The following is a 20,150-nucleotide window of genomic DNA, read 5'->3' as shown; positions in this document are numbered from 1 at the left end:
TGTAGTATACCAATCCTATGTATAGCAGAGAAGTAGGAATACTTTGAGATTACCTTACCCTCCTGCATCATAGTTAGTAAAGTAGAGTGTGAGAAAAACTTGGTACTGATTAATCCTAGTGATAAATAACCAAATTTTCTACAAACATATAAAGACTATGTCAAACTTATAGAGCCAGTGAGGTATACCCGATTTATAATAACTTTTTCCTTAACCTGAATGGTATTTGTTTCATTCACAGATTTTTTGTTTTTGTTTTCCATTTCAATGCAGTTTTAGAGGTTAGAAAGTAATACCATGTGTTTATTTCCTCATAGCTATGATTTTGCAATCGATATTATACTTTATTTTATATATATTATTTTGCAGCATTAAAAAGTAGTCTCACTTTTAAAGTTTTACAGTAAACTTGGTCTCACACTATATCGTCAAGTACAGATTTGATATAAAAATAAAATAAACATAGGGTCAGAGAGATAGCATGGAGGTAGGACATTTGCCTTGCATGCAGAATGACAGTGGTTGGAATCCAGGCATCCCATCTGGTCCCCCTAGCCTGACAGGAGCGATTTCTGAGCATAGAGCCAGGAGTAACCCATGAGTGCTGCTGGATATGACCCAAAAAAACAAACAAACAAACAAAAAAAAGGAAAGAAACAAGAAATTAACAAAATAAATACATTTATAAATTTCAAATGGAGCAACAGTAAAAAACAGTAAAATCTGTTTATTACAGGGTAAATTCCAGACATTGAATAATACACACCTGTATAAAGGGCTCAAGCCTTTTATCAATGTTCTCAGAGTCCCTCCCATGGCACCACCCTTTCCCTGCCTTAGCCTGCTATCTTGTCTATTTTTATTATTGTCTAAACAATTTTGTTATTTTATATATTTAGAAATAAGGTATTTAGCTTTGAAAAGTATGTAGTTTTGAAATGTTTTATTAGCTTCCAATTTAATTGGATTAAATTGCATATAATCATGTTCTACATATATACACATTTTATATATAAATATTCCTTTTATGAATTTATGACTTAATTGTGAACTATCTATGAATTGTATTTCTGGGCCTGAAAGACAATACAGGGGTTAAAATGTGTGCCTTGTGTGCATCTGACCTTAGTTCAATCCCTGGCACCACCTGGTTTCTGAACCACCACAAGGTGCAGTTGTAGCCCACTCCCCCCACTACTGCACCCCTCAGCATGGCCTAGCTGATCCCTGCACTACACAGCTTAAGCAGCACTGTATTCTAAGGTCCTCGCAATGAAATGCTGGCCAGTTAGTTGAGAATTGCCAAAGATACCCTTAGGCCTCCTATGTCTATTTTAAATGTATATTTTATTTCCCCCAAAATGTATATTTCTATTTGTAGGTATCAGGTTATAAGTTGTAATTAAATTCAGCTAGTTAATTGTGACCCAATTTAATTTTTAGTATGTATGTTGATATTAACATTTCAGAGACATATCTCCTTACAATTGTGAATTTGTTTCTTTGTACTTTTTTCAGTTTTACTATCCGTATCTTAAATTTATTCTTTGACTTATATTAAGAATTATTACATTTGCTCACAAATTGTTCTGTTTATTATGAAATAGACTCTCTTTGTATCTTCTGAAGCTTTATCACCTTACTTTGTTTAACAAAATTTCACATCTCTTATAGTTCCATAATAATCAGTGTGATTTTTCAGCAAAAGAATTGATTATTCTACAACTGCAATTTCAAAATAGTGTTAAAATCAAGCTAACTTAATTACTGTATTGATAGGTACCCATACTTTAAAACTTGATCATGATCTTGAAAGTGAATTATATAATCATTTTACAATAGTCAAATTACTATTCTTATGGAATGATACTAAAAAATAAGTTGACATTTCATATAAAGTAGTTCTATTGAGTTATGTTCACTTTCTATGGTGATTGCTGACACAAATCTTATATAAGTTTTCCCACTTCACTATCTATAAAACTATCCAAGCCTATTTAGAAAATAGTACAGCAGATAGATGTTTGTTATACTGATTTCTGTCAATTTGCCTTCTAGGAACTTGAAATACTTTTTGACAAAATAGTACAAGTTACTTTATATTTAGGTGTTAACTCTATAAATGATATAAATTTGTTTTATCCAGGAAAAGTGTCATAATAATAGAATAAATTTAATTTTTGTCAATATTACTGCTACAGGCCAGACATGATAAATGATTTGTTTATGAAGAAAGACAACATGGACCTAACACTTGATAGCTAAATATATTCACACTGAACATCAAAAATCTCAATTTAGTTGGTTCTATGGTTAAGTTTATCCAAAAATCACAGAAGTCATAATGACCTAATTACTGTTGGCTGATAGAAGTATTATTGTATAATTATATACCTAAGGTAGTGATCAGTTCTTTTTTCATTCTATAATACAAGAAAAAGAGAAAGAAAGCTCTTAAATGGAAAGAGATAAGTCTTAATGATAAAATACTCTTATATCTCAAGAAACTAGAGTAGAACCACAAAAGGAACCCAAAATAAATAGAAGGGAGAAAAATAATAAAAATCAGAATTGAAAGAAGTATACAGAAATCAAGAAAACAATACAAAAGGGAGATTGCTGGAGTGATAGCACAGTGGGGGTGGGGCATTTGCCTTGCATGTGGACAACCCGAAACAGTCCCCAGCATCCCATATGGTCCCCCGAGTCTGCCAGGAGCAATTTCAGGAGTAACACCCGAGCACCACTGGTAGCCTAGTTCCCCTATCCCAAATACGAAAGGTGATAACTAGGAACTATTATAGAATTAGTAAACAGGGGATAGAGTTATACTACAGCAGGTAGAGTCCTTGCCTTATACACTGCAGACCTTGGTTCAATTTCTAGAACCCTATATTCTAACCCAATTCCTACCAGGAGTAATCTCAGAGGACAGAACCAGGAATTAACCTTGAGCACTACTACCAGTGACCCACAAAATAATAATTAAAAATATCAAGAAAATAATATAAAAGGTTGGTATTTTAAAGCATATTATAAGAAAATGCATATTCTTGTATTAAAGATAACAAAGCCATAGCCAGACTCATGAAGGAAAAAGAAAAGGGAAAAATAATAAGCCAAATCATAAATTAAAGGTAAGAAGTTAAGATATCCAGAAATGCAAAAAATGAAGAGATTTCTGTAAACAACTCTATTCCACTAACATTGAGAACCTAGAAGAAATGAATGGATTTTTAGAAACTTTCGATCTTTCAAGAAGACTGAATCAGGAGGAAATAGAAAACCAGAGCAGACTAATTACTAGTATGGAAATTGAAACAGTAATCAATTGTCTTCCCCAAAATAAAATCCAGACATATTTATTAGTGAATTCTACCAAACCTTCAAATTGAACCTGTTACCCATCTTTTTCAAGGTCATCATTAAAAAAAAAAAGTCAAAGAAATATGATTCCTACCTAATAGCTTCTATTAGGGCAACTTTACTCTTATATGAAAACCAGGCAGAGCTTAAACTTTTTTTTATTTGTATAAAATGTTTATAATAAGCAGTTCAAGGGAAATAAAATAGAATATAGGTTATGGGAACATGAGATAAAGAGAATGAGGAATCATTAATTGATATCAATTAAGAATAATTTCTACAGATCTTATAAGGTAAATTAAATTCCAGAAAAACAAAAATGTCCTCATATTTCGAAAGAGCATTTTAGTACTTTTAGTAATCTTTCTTTAATATTTGAAGCCATAAAGTTTTAGAAGTAGTACAGATGATTGTACAATATATATTTTTTTAATTTTTTATTTTTAATTATGAGAACAAAGATGCAAAGAAAGAGGACAAGGTAAAGTTACAGTGGAAGGACAATCACCCATAACATAATTCTCAGAAGTCCCCTTGCTAATATCTTAACTTTGAAATTTCAGCCAAAGAACATTAAGATAAATAAGACAGAATCCATGTACAATTACTTTGTCCCTCAAGTCCCCAGATTGTAACACATTATAATATTTCTTAAAAGCACACAAGGCAATCTAAAGCCATAAAACTTACGTAACTCCTTAAACATTACAGGCATAGTATTTTTTTACATTTCCATGTACGTGCATATTAGCTTAAGTTAACCTCAAATTTTAAGTGGGTTCTTTTTAAGGATTAGAGTCAAAGGAGCACAGTAAAAATGGTGTTAGAGTGGCAATTGTTGTTTGCATATGAGCTTATACTTTTAAAAAAGTTAAATTACAGATCAGTATTCCTGAAGAACATAAATAGTTAAATATTTTTAGCAAAGATCCTAAACACAAACTTAGCAAATTGGATTCAATAATATGTCAAAGGGATCATACTCTTATTATCAAGTGGGATTTATTCCAGTATCATAATGGCCAAATATACATAAATCACCACATCAACAAAAGAACAATTTAAAATCTTTTTTGTTTTGTTTTGTTTTGGGGCCACACCCGGCAGTGCTCAGGGGTTACTCCTGGCTGTCTACTCAGAAATAGCTCCTGGCAGGCACGGGGGACCATATGGGACACCGGGATTCGAACCAACCACCTTTGGTCCTGGATCGGCTGCTTGCAAGGCAAACACTGCTGTGCTATCTCTCCAGGCCCTTAAAATCTTTTTTGTTTGTTTGTTTTCTTTTCTGTTTTTTTTGGCCACACCCAGTGACGCTCAGGGGTTACTCCTGTCTATGTGCTCAGAAATTGTTCCTGCCTTGAGGGACCATACCGTGGTCCGCCCTAGGTCAGCCATGTGCAAGGAAAAAGCATGACTGCTGCCCTATCACTCTGGCTCCTAGAACAATTAAAAATCTGGTGATGGGAATGTTGTACTGGTGAAGGGTGTTCTTTGCATGACTGAAACCCAACTACAATCATATTTGTAATCAAACTGTTTAAGTAAAGATATAAAAAATCTTAAAAAAAATCTTTTGACAAGATTAAACATCTTTTATAATTAAAAAAAAGAACAAAACCCTCTTACCAAATTATTGGTTGAAGGAATTTAGCCTCAAGATAAGACACCATACATAATAACCCATGGTTAATATACTCAATGATAAAAACTAAAAGCTTTTCTTCTAAGGTCAGGCAAAAGGCAAGGACTCCCACGTTCACTATTACTCAACAAAATATTGGGAGTCCTAATCACAGAAATTGGGCACAAAAAAAAAGATATTAAAATGGTTCAAATTGGAAAAGAAATCAAAATTTCACTATTTGCAGATGACATGAACTTAGAAAATTCTAAAGACAACTTATATAACTTCAGATAAATGAAGAGCTAGTCCAATGGGTTGAATGCTTCATTTGCATACAGGAGCCAGGGCTTGACCATCTCTAGTATTCCTTGGTACCTTAGGCACAATCTGGAGCAACCTCTGAGCATATTCCTGGGAGATCCTTGAGCACCACCAGGTGTGGCCAAATCCCAACCCCATTTCCATCAAATATTTAGAAGCAGTAAGTTTGTACAGTAAAATAGCAGTCTACAAATTATTGTACACAAAGTATTGGTATCTGTAAGTAAAGCACAAGAAGATTAGAAAATAAATTAAAAAACTAATTTGGGGGGAAGCAGTAGGGATAGCACAGAGGTAGGACGTTTGCCTTGCAAGCAGCCAATCCAGGATGGACAGTAGTTCGAATCCCAGCATCCCATATGGTCCCCTGAACCTTCCAGGAGTGATTTTCTGAACAGAGACAGGAGTAACTCCTGAATGTTGTCAGGTGTGACCCAAAAACGAAAATATAAAAATTTTGTGTCCATAAACTTTAAATACCAATGAATTAATTTAGACATCACATTCTAGGCATCAAATCATAGTAAAGTCTTAAACATTGAATATTATAAAGCAGTCACTACTAAATAGGGGGGAAAAAAACCAAAAAAGTGAAAAAAATCCAATGGGTTTCAAGAAATTAACATTTTTTAAAAATTACCATACTATCCAAATCAAACAGATTCATTGCCATCCTTTTCTAATTCCCATGATATTCTTGAAGAACATAGCACAAATACTGGTAAAATTTGTTTGAGGTCCTGGGGTCATAGATTCTCTGAATAAGGAATAAACTGACCTTAAACTGTATATAGAATTATAGTAATCAAAACATGATGGTACTGGAGTAAAAAGAGAAACTCAGACTAATGGAATGAAATTGAGAACCCAGAAATAAATTCTTAGATGTATGGATATTAACTTATGTGACTTTAACCTCTTCAACAAATGGTATAGAGAAAATTGCTTAGTCACATTCTAAGAATGAAACTAGATCACTACTTATACTATTCACTAAAGTTAATTTAAAAAAAAGACTTTGAAATTAGAGCTAAATTTATAAAGTACTTTAAGGATTAATAACATATTGATTTTAGGGGCCAGAATGGTGGTGCACGGGGTAGGGTGTTTGCCTTGCATGTGCTAACCTAGGACCGACTAGTTTGATCCCCTAGCATTCCATATAGTTCCCCCAAGCCAGGAGCGATTTCTGAGCACATAGCCAGAAGTAATCCCTTAGCGTCAGCAGGTGTGGTCCAAAGCAAAAAAAAAAAGCATACAGATTTTAAAATACAGAATATATAATATAAAATACAAAGAATAGTAATTTTAGAGTAGTCTTAAATAATGCTACTTTATTCACTAAAAAAAAAGGCAAAATAAATAAATGGTAATACATCATGGCAAAAGAAACATGACATATTTTCAAGGTAGGAGATATCCCTGTATTGTAAACAACTATGAGTTCCTATCTCTAGTAGATAAGAGCTCTTTTTTTATATGTAAGATTTCCCCTTTATTTAGTGTGCCTTTGCAGGGGGAAGTGGTGCTACATTATATTGTCCGTGTATTTGGGGGTGGACAGAGGGGATAACAGAAACAGGTCACATACCCAAAAACGATAAAAAAAAAAGGAAATAAAAATGTATGTGCTCACAAATATATATGTAGGACAGACATTTAAAAAAATTAATTAATTAAAAAAAAGAAATAAAATGAGTTAGCGAAGTTTTTAAAGTACCAAAGTGGTGCAAAAGACTACCTTACATTTGGGGGAGAGCAGGTAAAGAGGTGGTGTTTTACAGGTCTTATGCCTATGTTGGAAGTACAGTTTTTCCCATTGTCTTTTGGGTTTTTCTTGTGGTGTGTGGGTTCCCAGGCATCTTCCTATCACACCCCCTGACCTTCTTCAGATTGGTAAAAATTTGCCTCTTTTTATCACCAACTCTTTATTCAAGTTTTAGCAAATATTCTATAACCCTCAAGAGTCTGCCTTCTTTCTCTTTCTCACACTCATAATATTGGGAAATAAATATAAGTCTAATTGTGTGTTTCTCCCTCCAAATTATAAAGTCCAAGGTCTCCTTGGTACAGTATCAAATATGAATCAGATACAAATATTTTTGGTTTAAAAAAGTATACTAATGAATAATAATTATGAAGTTAAAAAGATTTTAAAATATACTAGACTCAAACATCTTAATGATGCCATTTCAAAACATCATTTTTGTAATTGAATCAAAACCATTTTATATGAAATCTGTCATATTAAAATTTTTAATTCAAGATATTTTTATCTTGCCTAATTATCCAGTTTTTAAGAAACTATCAGATGAATTTACCTGCTTCCAATAAAGCAAATGAGCTGCTTAAAGAAAAATATTTTTTCTTCAAAAGATAAAAAGAAGTCTGGAGAACATAATGCAGCGGATAAGGCATTTGCCTTGTATGAGGAAGACCCAGATTTAGATTTGATTCTAGCATCCCATATGGTCCTGGAAGCATCACCAAAAGTGATTACTGAGCACAGAGTCAAGAATACTCCTCAAGCATCGCTGAGTGTGACCTCAAATTCACACCCCAGAAAGATATAAGAGAATATGATACAATTTCTGAAAGTAGGTAGTTCTCCCCAAAAAAGGAGCCCCAGTTTTTTGGGAGGTGGCCTCCCTAGTAATGCTCAGGGAAACTGAGAGTCAGTATTCAGCCAGTTGAACCAGTTGGTTTAATACCCAGCAATGCTCTGGTGCACCCAGACTCCACCCAGATGAACTTGGAGACTCCAGGGCTACATGCAGGAATCATGGGGGTAACAGGTATTAAATGCAGGACTTTAGCCAAGCAGGGATGTTTCTTTTTTTTATTGTTAAATTATCTTTATTTAAACACTTTGATTACAAATATGATTGTAGTTGTATGATTACAGTCATGCAAAGAACACCGCCATTCACCAGTGCAACATTCCCACCACCAATTTCCCAGATTTTCCTTCTCCCCACCTCACCCACACCTGTACTCGAGTCAGACTTTCTACTTCCCTCATTCATTCACAGTTAAGCTATCTCTTTGGCCCAAATTCCAAAGGTATTGAGGAGGAAACTCCAGAGCCTATACACCTTTGTAATATAAAATCTGATTAATTTTTCATCACTAATTAGTTTTAGTTAATAGCTTTTCTTTGATGAATATCTTAAGATTTTATATCATGAGTGCTAGTGATTACTAAAGAGTCCTGCACTTAAAGATTAGGAAAATATGGGGAATGGAGGATGTTTGAAGGGGATTTGACCACTGTTCTATGATTTTTTTTTTTTCAATTTTAAAGCAAATCTCAAGCATCACTTTATTTTTCTTTGCTTCACTGCTTGAATGAAGCCAGATTTCTTGGGACTGGAGAGAAAGCACAGACTCTTGGTTTTGCATGAGGTTAACCTTGGTTCTTTCCCTGGCTCCACATGGTGCCCTGAGCATCACAAGGAGTGACTTCCCAAACACAGAACCAGAAATAATCCAAGCACTGCTGGTGTGGTCCCAAAGCCTCCCCCGCTTTTTAAATAAAAACAGACTGTTCTATGCCAGTTATTTGCTGAACTTCTTTGTTTATAGAATTTTTATGTGTATTATCTTAAGAATCTTTGTTATGATATTAATTTTTTAAATTTATTTACTTCGATTTACAAATCTGTTGATGAGTTTCAGACTTTCATCATCAGTGCTCCAACTCCAAATCCACAATTATTTCAGCCTTTCTTCACCAATGAACCAAGGTTCCTTTTGCTGCCAACTCTGCCTTTTTAGCAAACTCTTCTTTTTTTTGTTTATTTTTAAAATGTCACTTATGATAATTTGGGTCATATATTATGACTTAGTGTCAATTGACTCATGGTTTTGATGTATATGGTGTGTTACAACGTTTCTTAGAATTTCTTTACTAAGATATTGCACAGGTATAAGGATATCCATTAATCTGTTTGTGTTCATCTATATGTTAATACATAATAATAATTTGTTTTGCCTTGTGGCAGCAACCAAATATTTCTAAGTCCAATGGCAGAATTAAATAGTACCATACTTTATACTAATACAAAAATATTTAGAAACCTGTTCAGTGGCTCAGTACCAAGATGTTTCTAGTTTGGCTAAATGTAAATAAATATTTTGATTTTATTATTTTTATCTTGTACATTTTATAGTCCATTTGTTATATCACTAATACTAACACTTAAAAGACTAAACAAGAGTGTTTACACACATTAATATTTAGGGTTTTTTTTGGGGGGGGGCATACCTGGCTATACTCAGAGGTTACTCCCGGAAATCTCTCTTAGCAGGCTCAGAGCATCATATGGGATGCCGGAGATCAAACCCGGGTCTGTCCTGGGTCAGCCATGTGTTAGGCAAACACTCTGCCACTGTGCTATCACTCTAGTCCCTGAGTTCAGTTATAATTTAAAAAACAATTTTGTATTTGAGGTGAATCAAAGATCATTCAAAATGGAAGCCTTATTTTTGTTTTATGGAATTCATACCAAAAACATTTTTCTATAATTTTTAATTTGTTTAACTATTATATATTTTGCTTAAGCATATTTTAAATATTCTTCAAGTGGAAAAGTTTGGGGGAAAATTTTAATGTGAAATACATGTATTTTTAAGTCAGTGCTAGTTAAATGGACCATGATATGCTTAAAGATGTTTGCCTTACATGAGGCCAGCTCTGGTTCTTTCCCTGGTTCCAGGCAAGGACCTTAAATACTATTTAAATAATTATATCTAAGTGGAAAACCCAGAAATACTGACTTTAAACTTATTTCTTTGAAGAAGAACAAGTTTAAAGAAAAAAAGATTTTTCAGAGACAGAAAACTTTTTTTACGTAAACTTTTCTTCTGACTCATAAAAATTATGACTTTTTACATGGTGCATATACAATCATTTCCTTCTTCCTGGAAAAATCAAACACACAAACAAATTTTACAATGATTCATGCTGTTAGTACAGAGTTGTGCCTTCATTACTATAATCTATGATAATATACTTTTTTTTTAAGTTCATCTTGGATTGTAGGACAATCATTTTATAAAGACCCAATAAGCATTTCAGAGATCTCCCAGCCAATTGCTGAGAGAAAGTCAAGGCACGTTAGAAGATCTACCTTGGAGATCCTGGAGATTTCTAGCAGACAACAGGCAGAGGTGTGTAGAAATGGTTAGGATAGTAGAGAATAATAATGCAAACGCTCTGCAGAAGATGTAGCAAGAAAATGTGAGAAGTGGTTTAAGCAGTTAAACATGATTATCAAAGGAATCTAACTACAAATAGGACTCAGCGATAGAAACAAAAATCCTATGGCAGGGCACACTCCATAGAATTGAGGTGGAGGTGTGCAGAAGAGCCTAGTAGAATGCTTTACTCTAGTGACTAGTCTCTCAGACATTGAATGGTAGTTGGTAACTGAGACTGGAAGTCAGTAAAAAGAGAACTGAACCTTTTTTTGCCCAGGATTGAGGCCAGATCCTAGTTACTTTGATTCAGTGTACAAGATCAAACTCATTGTCATGATGATGAGCCCTAACCTTTGGTTTCAGTTGTCTTCATTATTTGTCATACACTAGGAACAAGCATGAATAAAGTCTTAATAAAACTGATCAAATTCTCAGTTAACAGTTAAGGAGACATTCTGTTGTAAATAAGAAGTCAGAGGTCTGACACAACTAAATGAGATACTGTGTAAGATTTCTTCCCATTCTTTGCCTCCCCGCTGTTAACTGTAGAAGGAAAAACAATCTGATAGGCCTATGGCATGATACAAGGCCACAAAGAGCTGTGCAATCAAGAAAATCAGAGCTAATCTTTCATAAATCTAGAAGTTATTCTTATTTTTATCAGAAAGCTGTTTTACTAAAAATGATAGTATCAGCTGTTACATACTGTGCTGTTGGGCAAGTACAGTAACCTCTACAGAATCCATAGAGTTCCCTTGTTCTCAGATGCCACAGGAAAACCTCCTTTAAAATAAAACTTACTATTTTAAAAATGTATTTAGACAATGAAATTTACATAATGGTTTATGAAGGGCTGTCAGACACACACTATTCCTATCTCCAAACCACTATCCCAGGTCCCCATCCCTCCACAGCTTACTTTAGATTCCTTCCCACTCCTCACTCAAGGATCATAGTTACATTTTTAAGTTTAATTATAACTTGGGACTCATATTTATAGTAGTGTTGTAGTTAATGGTTTATTTTTTATTTATTTTTATTTTCTTTTTAAAATATCTTTATGTAAACACCTTGATTATAGACATGATTGTAGTTGGGTTTCAGTCATCTGAAGAACATCCCCTTTCACCTGTGAGTATTTCCAATCACCAATGCCTCCAGAAATATCCCAAAACTGAGTCTCTTCATCATAAAGGGGCCCATAGCTTATGATCCTTATGATCCTTCTGTTTGCCCCACCCTTCATGTTCCTCTTTCCATGGCATTGCTATTGTGATCTAGAGCTTTAATTTTAAATTGCTGTTATAACATAATGACACAAAATTAGCCATTTAAATTATAGCTTATCATAAATCTGGGTTTACTGGACTTATTAATCTATTCCAAGACCTTACAGACAGAAATCAAGGTGCAGCCTTGCTGGTACCCTGCTTTTATTCTTATCAGTCGCTCTGGAAGAATTCTCCTTTAGCTCTGTATGCTGTTGGTAGAATTCAGTTTCTTATGTTGCTGAAGTTAGCCAGAGGCTGCTCTCAGCTTCTCTGAACTCCACATCTTAGGGGCCTGAGGTTTGGGTATCTCTTGGGTGCTATCTTTTCAAATACAGATGAAGTAGAGAGAGTTGTGCTCTTCCCCTTCAAGGCCTGGAATTATTGAATTTCTCTTAAAATACCTGTAAGAATGATAAACATGGCTAGACTAAATAAGTAGAAACTTTGCAATTTTCATATTAAATTAAATAGTGCTGAATAGGTCATATTTGAGGTAAGAAAAAAAGGAAAACCTAAGGCAGTGTCCAGAATCTTTAACAGTTATATCTTATGGGGGAGCATATAGTTTCAGTATTTCTTACATCTTTTTTACAAAACATTACTTTCAGTAGTAGTAGCTCCTTTTCTTCTGATGGCTCTCATATTTCTTATAGACAAGCAATCATTGCATTCTTTCTTCAGCATGGCCAACATCAGTTGGAATAGATAACTGACTCTTTGATACTTTTATGCCTCTAGGTACTCATAAACTACCAATTCTTTAATTTTTTGGTTTTTTTTTTTTTTGCTTTTAATCCTGTTTCTGAGTTTATGACTCTTTTGGAAGCCCAAAGGGTTGAATACTATTCTCTATATAATTATGATTCGTGAAAGCAACACTTTTTAATATTTAAAAACATAAAAAACATTTTAAAAAGTAGCACAGCCGATATCAATTTGGTTCTCTAGACTTTAGGAAACTGATGGTGTGAATAGGGATAGAGTATATGGTGCTAAAAACGGACTTGTGTAAGCAATGCATATGTCCAGAAATGATGTGTTGTGCATTACTTCTGCTACCCAGTTTGCCAAAATGGAAAAATTAAGCCTTAATAATTTAGAATAATAAAATGTAATACTTTATTCTATTGAAACATGTTTAAGGCAGAAATACCTGCATTTTGTTTAGCTTTAATTTTAGGAATTATGGTTATCTGAAGATAGATAATACTTTATAGCTATTGACAAAATTGGTGTCCTGGTATAACTTTTTGTTTGTTTGTTTTGGGGCTACACTTGATGGCTCTCAGGGAATTCTCCTGGCTTATTGCTCAGGAGGCCATGCGGTCCCAGGTATTGAATTGAGGCCTCCTGCATGCAAAATTGCATGTAATCCAGCTGATTAAACTATCATTCCAACCCCTTGAATATTTAACTTTTTAAGCATTTTATCTATAATTGCTTTATGTATGCGTAGTATTTGTTTAAAAATTAGTTATATCCTTCTTCATAGTTTATTTTATGTACCACCTATATGTTTGTTTTTAGGCATTTAGTGTAGTATTAGTGTACTCAATTCAATAGTTGACATATTTCATGAAATATTGCATATAGGTCCTTATATTTTCCAAATAATGCCATTTGTGACTATCTTAATGGTTTGATATGTAAACTATATGCATATCTACATAACCTATATAGATGAATTACAATTTATTGTATTATTCTGAGCTTTTCTGTTTATTTTTATATTTCTTACTATAAATCTGTGAAAATTGATATATTTCATGCTTAATTTTCCTCATAGCATATGATTTGTCTTTGGATAGTATCTTAAAATAGTAATTAGTCTAAACTTATTTATTTGTTTAGTATATGATATCTGTACATGAAAAGAGATTTCTAGAAGGAGACCAGTTTCCCATGAAACCCAAATGACTTACGAAAACCCAATTCTGACATATTTCAGCAGTTATCAGTGATATAATCAGATTTTACTTAGTTGCTAATAACATTTGCAAAGAATTACCCTTTTAAACTTTACTGAGTCTTTAATGGAAAAGATTTCATTCCAACTATTTTAACATTAGAAAAACATAACTCAAAAATGAAAATTGAAATGGTTCACATCATTCTAAACAGATAATTTAGATAGCAAAACCTAACATAAGTAATAACTTGATATGTTGGTGAATTTAAGTATCAGGAAATCATACTTTCAGATCTTTGTATGAGAAAAACAGATTACATTCCAGGAATGTAATAAAACAAAAGTCAATATAGTATCAGAATTTTCTGAAACATTATAGGGGTCCCCAAACTACAGCCTGCAGGCCGCATGTGGCCCACCAAGGACATTTATCAGGCTCACCAGGTGTTTTTGCTGCCGCTGCCTGTCCTGCTTAGTAGCCAACTTGTCCCAGGCATAGTGTGAATGTGTGAAATGTAAGCCACACTCTTTGACTTCCTTCCTTCTCTTTGTCTCTCAACTCCTCCTCTCACTCTTGGTCAGAAGTTCTCAAACTATGACCCACAGGCCACAATTGTTCATAGTTTTCTTTTAAATTATAGTCTGGCTCTCCAATGATCTGAGGGACAGTGAACTGGCCCCTGTTTAAAAATTTGAGGGCCCCTGCATTAGCCAATGGGGCTATTTACAGTTTTGCTGCTGATAGTAACTACATATTTATTACAATAAATAATCACGATTTATTTATATGCTATTATTACTATATATGTGTGTGTGTATATATGCTTGTTTGGGGGACCACACCCATCTTCATTTATGCTCAAGGCTCACTACTGACTCTGTACTCATATTATTCCTACTGTGCTTGAGAGATGGTATGGGATACCAGAATGGAACCTTGGTAGGCCATGTACAAGGCAAGCATCCTACCCTCTGTACTATCACTATATGGGTCACCATATATAAGAATTTTGAATGTAATATTCATATGTCATTTAGTCAACTAAACAATGTATAAAAATTAGACTTAAGCATGTGACTCAGTGGTAGACTGCCTGTCTTGCATACCAAAGGCCACAGGTTTGATTGGTGGCACCATCCCACATAATCCTGCTTTTGCCAGTATTGCCTTTACATGCAACCTCAGAACATCACAACCAAACATGTAAAATTCTATCCAACAATACAGCAAAGTAGATTGCATCATTAAGAACAAAAGGGAAGGGCATAGGGGAAATAAAATTCCAAAGGAGTGATCTTAAAAAAAGCTGACAAATAAAACTAGATAAAATTGGAGATATTTTTAAACGCTAAAAGTAAATGCTTATTTTCAGTGCTGAAAATGGTTATGGTCATAAATTTTTACTGAAAGGGAAATCTGAACAAAAAGTTTACATTTAACATTCCACACATTTATAACAAGTAATAGGAAATGGGAGGACGAGATAGAATAATAAGATAAATTTAACTTTCTTACTCAGTGGGATATAAACCATTTGTATTTAGTATCTTTATGTTTTATGATAAAGAAGAATTTATCTTTAAAGGGCTATTTACTCAACACATATTAGAGGACTTTCTTACTAACATATGAAATCTTTAAATTATAACAAAGTTTAAAAATAAATGGGTGTGAGAGGCTTTAACATATGAACACAAAGGGAAAGCTGAGCTTATAATATTAATTTTAAACAAAATAGATTCAAGGTTGTGATTAAACTTGAAAAACAAAGTCACTTTTAATAAAGGATGGAAGCCGCAATAAAGATATATAGAGGTTATCAAAACAATGAAATAGAATGAAAATATGTCAGGCAAATATTGATAGAAGCACAAGGAGAAATGGTTAAACAACAGTTGTAGGGCATTATATATATTTAAAATAGCAAAGGGACAAAATAGACGTTGTGAAGATACTAGATAGATAAAAATTAAATCAAGAGCATGGAAATTTATTGTGTGTGCAAAAATTGAACAGTAATCATTAGACCACAAAATATTTTTCAAAATTCTTAATTTTATAAAATTGTAAGTTACATATTATATAGACACAATTAGGAAGGCTTCATAATAAAAGTCAGTGATTCCCTACCCTGCTTCTTCCTATTTATCCCTTTCTTTAATTCTTAAAATTTAAAATAATTTTAATGATATAGTCATTTTAGTTTCTAGCTTCATAATTTTACATAAATTTAAAATACCTTTACTATTCTACTCTATATATACTTTTTGTCTTGATTTTCTCCTTGTATAATTTGACAGCTGGTTTCTAGCATCCTTAGTAAAATAAAACAATTAGTTAATGTGCTAAATTCAATAAATGTTGACAAATTATCTTTAGTAATAAATTGATTAATTACATCCTAATTTTATTTTGAACAAAATTTTAATATGTCTGTTATTTTTAAACTTCCAAATAAAAGTATATCTTTTTTTCTTAAATCTGGAGCTACTATAGATAATAATGTAGGTTAAAATAGGAACTCTTGTAAGGTTTTCACTTTATATTTTATTTAGAATTAGAAAATCTTAATAGCGATTTCTTTAAATTCAGAAGTCAAAACTTAGAGAATTAAAAATATTATATTCAGTTATCCATAATATTTTAAAGAAATGGAAAAGTGGGAAATGATGTTAATATATTATATTATAAATTACATATGTTATATATTACATATATTATGCATTATATATTTTTGTACACCCCAGGAGATAAAAAAAGAAAAAGGTATATATTGACTTTTTTTGTTTGGCTTTTGGGCCACATTCTAGCACCATAAACTCTTTGCTCTCTTTTTCTGTTAGTCAGAGCCCATCAGAATAACACATACCTAAACAACAGAAGACAACAGACTTCTTATGGATATTCAGGTCATGATATAAAATCATGTCAGGAGTTGGAAATCAATTCGTGTAAGATTTTATTGTTCAGGGTCCAGAGAGATAGAACTGTGTGGGTAAAGTGCTTGCCTTGCATGTAGCTGATCCTAAGCATTCCATATGATCCCCTGAGTCCACCAGGAGAGATCCCTGAGTGCAGACCAGAAATAAACCCTGAGCACTGCCAGGTGTAGCCCAGAAACAAAAAAGTGACAAAATGCTCACATTTCATCATTGATACTCAAGAAACTTTGAAGTCCTTTTGTTTTACACACAGTTCTAATCCTCTAAATTTGTTTCACAGTAACCTTAAATTTCAACACATGGATAATTTATATTGCAAGGATAATTTAAATTAGCAAGGTAGGCAGTTTGAGAACTAAACTCTTAATTTAGAATGTTTAATTTAACATATCTGATTATTATTATTATTTTAGTGTTAATTACCAGTCTTTTGTTAATGATCAACAATCTGAACTGAATGGTCCCCTAAATTTGACTACACATAGTACAATAAAGGGGGGGAATTATTGATGCCTTGTCAATGAAATCCAGAAGAATGGATAGATAATTTAATTCCAAAAATGAGTCCATAAAGTAAAGTTTTAAAATGGGTGAGATTAGTTATAAAAATGCCACAGTTACTACTATTCTGTTCACTTTGTCTTGTGTTCTTGACTTAGGGCTAGAAATTACTATCACACCAAAGAAACAAATCATGGAGCTGGACATTATAGAACATCCAGATATACAGCTTTGTATTTAAGAGACTTATTTTTATGCCCAACATGTGATTAAGAAGGAAAATTTTATCATCAAATTCTTGTGCACTGTAATCATTCAAGCTATAAGAATTTGGTACATCTTGAAATGTAGAAAAGGCAAGTTTAGCCAAGGTGGAACAGCAATTTAAATCAGTAAGTGTGGGGCCAGAGAAACCATACAAGGCAAAGCACAAGCCCTCAGCACTTGTGACTGAGCACTGCAGTGGCCCAGCTGGCAACATGGACTCCAGGCTCTTGTGCTTAATGGAGGTCCAGTTGACTGGGAATCTCTGGGAACAGCTCCTTGACCTCCAGGGCACTATTTAGAAATCACCTCTCCCAAGCGGGGAAAAATAATTGTTAATATGCATTTTGGTTGAAATGAATAATTTGAAGTCATATATTTGTTGTTTTGTTTTGTTTTGGGGCCACACCTGGTGACACTCTGGGGTTACTCCTGGCTATGCGCTCAGAAATCACTCCTGGCTTGGAGGACCATATGGGATGCTAGGGGATCTAACCACAATCCGTCCTAGGTCGGCCACATAGAAGGCAAATGCCCTACTGCTTTGCCACTGCTCTGGCCCCAAGAAGTCATACATTTTTTAAATTAAAGCTTGACTTAAAACTTATTTTTATTGTTGTTTAGGTAACATGTTTAAATGTCTAGTGCTTATTTTTATTAACATGGATGTCCTTAGGAGCTTCCCCCATTGTCCTTAAGGCACCTCTAGTTCACCTCTCCTTTTCTTCAACTTTTTTCTTCCATTACTTGATTTTTGTTTGTTTGTTTGGGGACTACACCCAATAACACTTGGGAGTTACTCCTGGCTATGTGCTCAGAAATTGCTCCTGGCTTGGGGGACTATCTGGGATGCCAGAAATTGAACCCAGGTTCGTCTGGGTCAGCCGTGTGCAAGGCAAATGCCCTACCTTTGTGTTATCACTCCAGACCTTTGATACTTGATCATCTGAGTTTTGAGATTCAAGGCCATGGGTGTCCGTGTATGACAGATGAGTAAACTGATCTGATTTTTATCCTTGCTTAAATTTTCATTTAAATAATTTAATTAACTTTTAAATAGTAGCTGAAACCCCTTAGAAAGCATGTAATAATGAACAACTGTGAAGATAAACTGGCATATCACCTACCTTTACATAATGTAATACTCATGTTCAGTAAAGAAAACATATTAATAAAGGAACCAGTGGTGACCCACATCTTTATCTATTGAATTTTAGCTAAAGCTGATGAACAATTTGCTCTTTAGGTAGGCAAGTGCTTCTTATATATACATTTCAGGAAGCTTGGAGAAAGAGAGAGACAGAGATAGAGTGAGTGAGAGAGAGACAGAGAGAGAGTTACAGCATCTTTGAACTGTACTTGGAGTTTCAGTAATTACTTGAATTCTTCTTTTGTTTTTGTAAAGTGAGTACGTGGTTTACAAACTTACCTCTTTTTTACATATTTTTATTGCAAAACCATGTTCTATTTTGCAATTAATTAAAACAGTGGTCACATATTTTCTCTAGCTGTTAGTACTAACAACGTGTTCCACATGACAGTAATGACTACCATGGGACTGTAGATTAAGTCTTTCTTCCTAGACTGACTATAATCATATATATTTAAACTAAAGTGGTATAAATGTTTGTTGGTAAATTGTCCTTTTACGTTAACATTGTATATTAAAATTTTATACAAGCTTTGTGAAAAAGAAGGAAAGCAATTTTCATTTCAGTTGTAAAAACATGTTGGTATATAATATGAAAGAACAATGTCAGAAATGGTAGGTATCCATTAATGTGAACTAAAAATATTGCATATTTTAATAATATGTAAAAGATTAATTCCTCATTAATATTTAATTGTTTTATTTATCATTTTATATTTGTGTGACTTATCAAGCATTCCAATTTTGGTAATTTAAAGAAAACAGCATTTAGCTAGCAAACCACATTTAAGTTTAGAAAATACTAAAATCATTGACCTTAATTTTATACAGAATAAACATTGTTGGGTTTTGATCAATTTATGTATTAGGAGATATATTTCAAAAAATACAGAGTTCATGTATTTTAATGGAATATTAATGCAGTAATGACTATCCTGATCATAGTGAGGATAATATAGCAAATATAAGTTCTTCTTTTAGTAAAATATAGCAAATATTAAGTTCTTCTTTTAGTAAAATTGTTCTAAGTTCTGACAGAATCTACCTCCAATGCAGTTCAAATCCTTTTTTCATTATTCTTAGTATCTGTAGAATAAAATCCAGTGTTATATTATAGTTGTATTGCTCTGATATGTGAGAATTAAATTGAAAACCTTGATTACATACTCTAACTGAATATTTTTCTAACTCCTATTTTATGAACCTTACAATTCCATGAAGTAATGTACAAGTAGATTTTGATTATTTTATCTGATTTTTAAACAATTTATTTGATACTAATCTATAAATCTAAATCCTTCCTTTTATTCATTCTTCAATTCTTTCCTCTTCATATCATGTTTTTACTATCTGTTACATTTTAGATGCCCATTTCAGAAAGTGAATAATATGAGTATGGCTATCTATGGACAGAGAATGAATTATACTTCCTTAAGACACAGAAAAGCCTAATCTAAAAAAGATTCCAACTCTTACAACAACCACCATTTTCAAAATTATTGTCTTTATATTTATTTAATCATTATTATGCTGCCATTTCAGATTCCTTTGCCTTAAAATAAAGCATTTACCTAAACTTTCACCATAATCATAATT

The 20,150-nt window shown here is 33.1% G+C and overlaps 1 protein-coding gene across 6 annotated transcripts in view; it reads left to right on the top strand.

Moving 5' to 3' along the window:
• The window catches only part of SSBP2 (single stranded DNA binding protein 2), a 282,705-nt gene that overhangs the window by 174,760 nt on the left and 87,795 nt on the right, over positions 1–20,150 (top strand). The gene's annotated exons all lie outside the window — the stretch shown is intronic.

This window comes from Suncus etruscus, chromosome 2 (assembly GCF_024139225.1).
Source record: "Suncus etruscus isolate mSunEtr1 chromosome 2, mSunEtr1.pri.cur, whole genome shotgun sequence".
In the NCBI taxonomy this organism is placed as follows: Eukaryota; Metazoa; Chordata; class Mammalia; order Eulipotyphla; family Soricidae; genus Suncus; species Suncus etruscus.
This window is presented reverse-complemented; position numbering and strand designations above follow the sequence as displayed.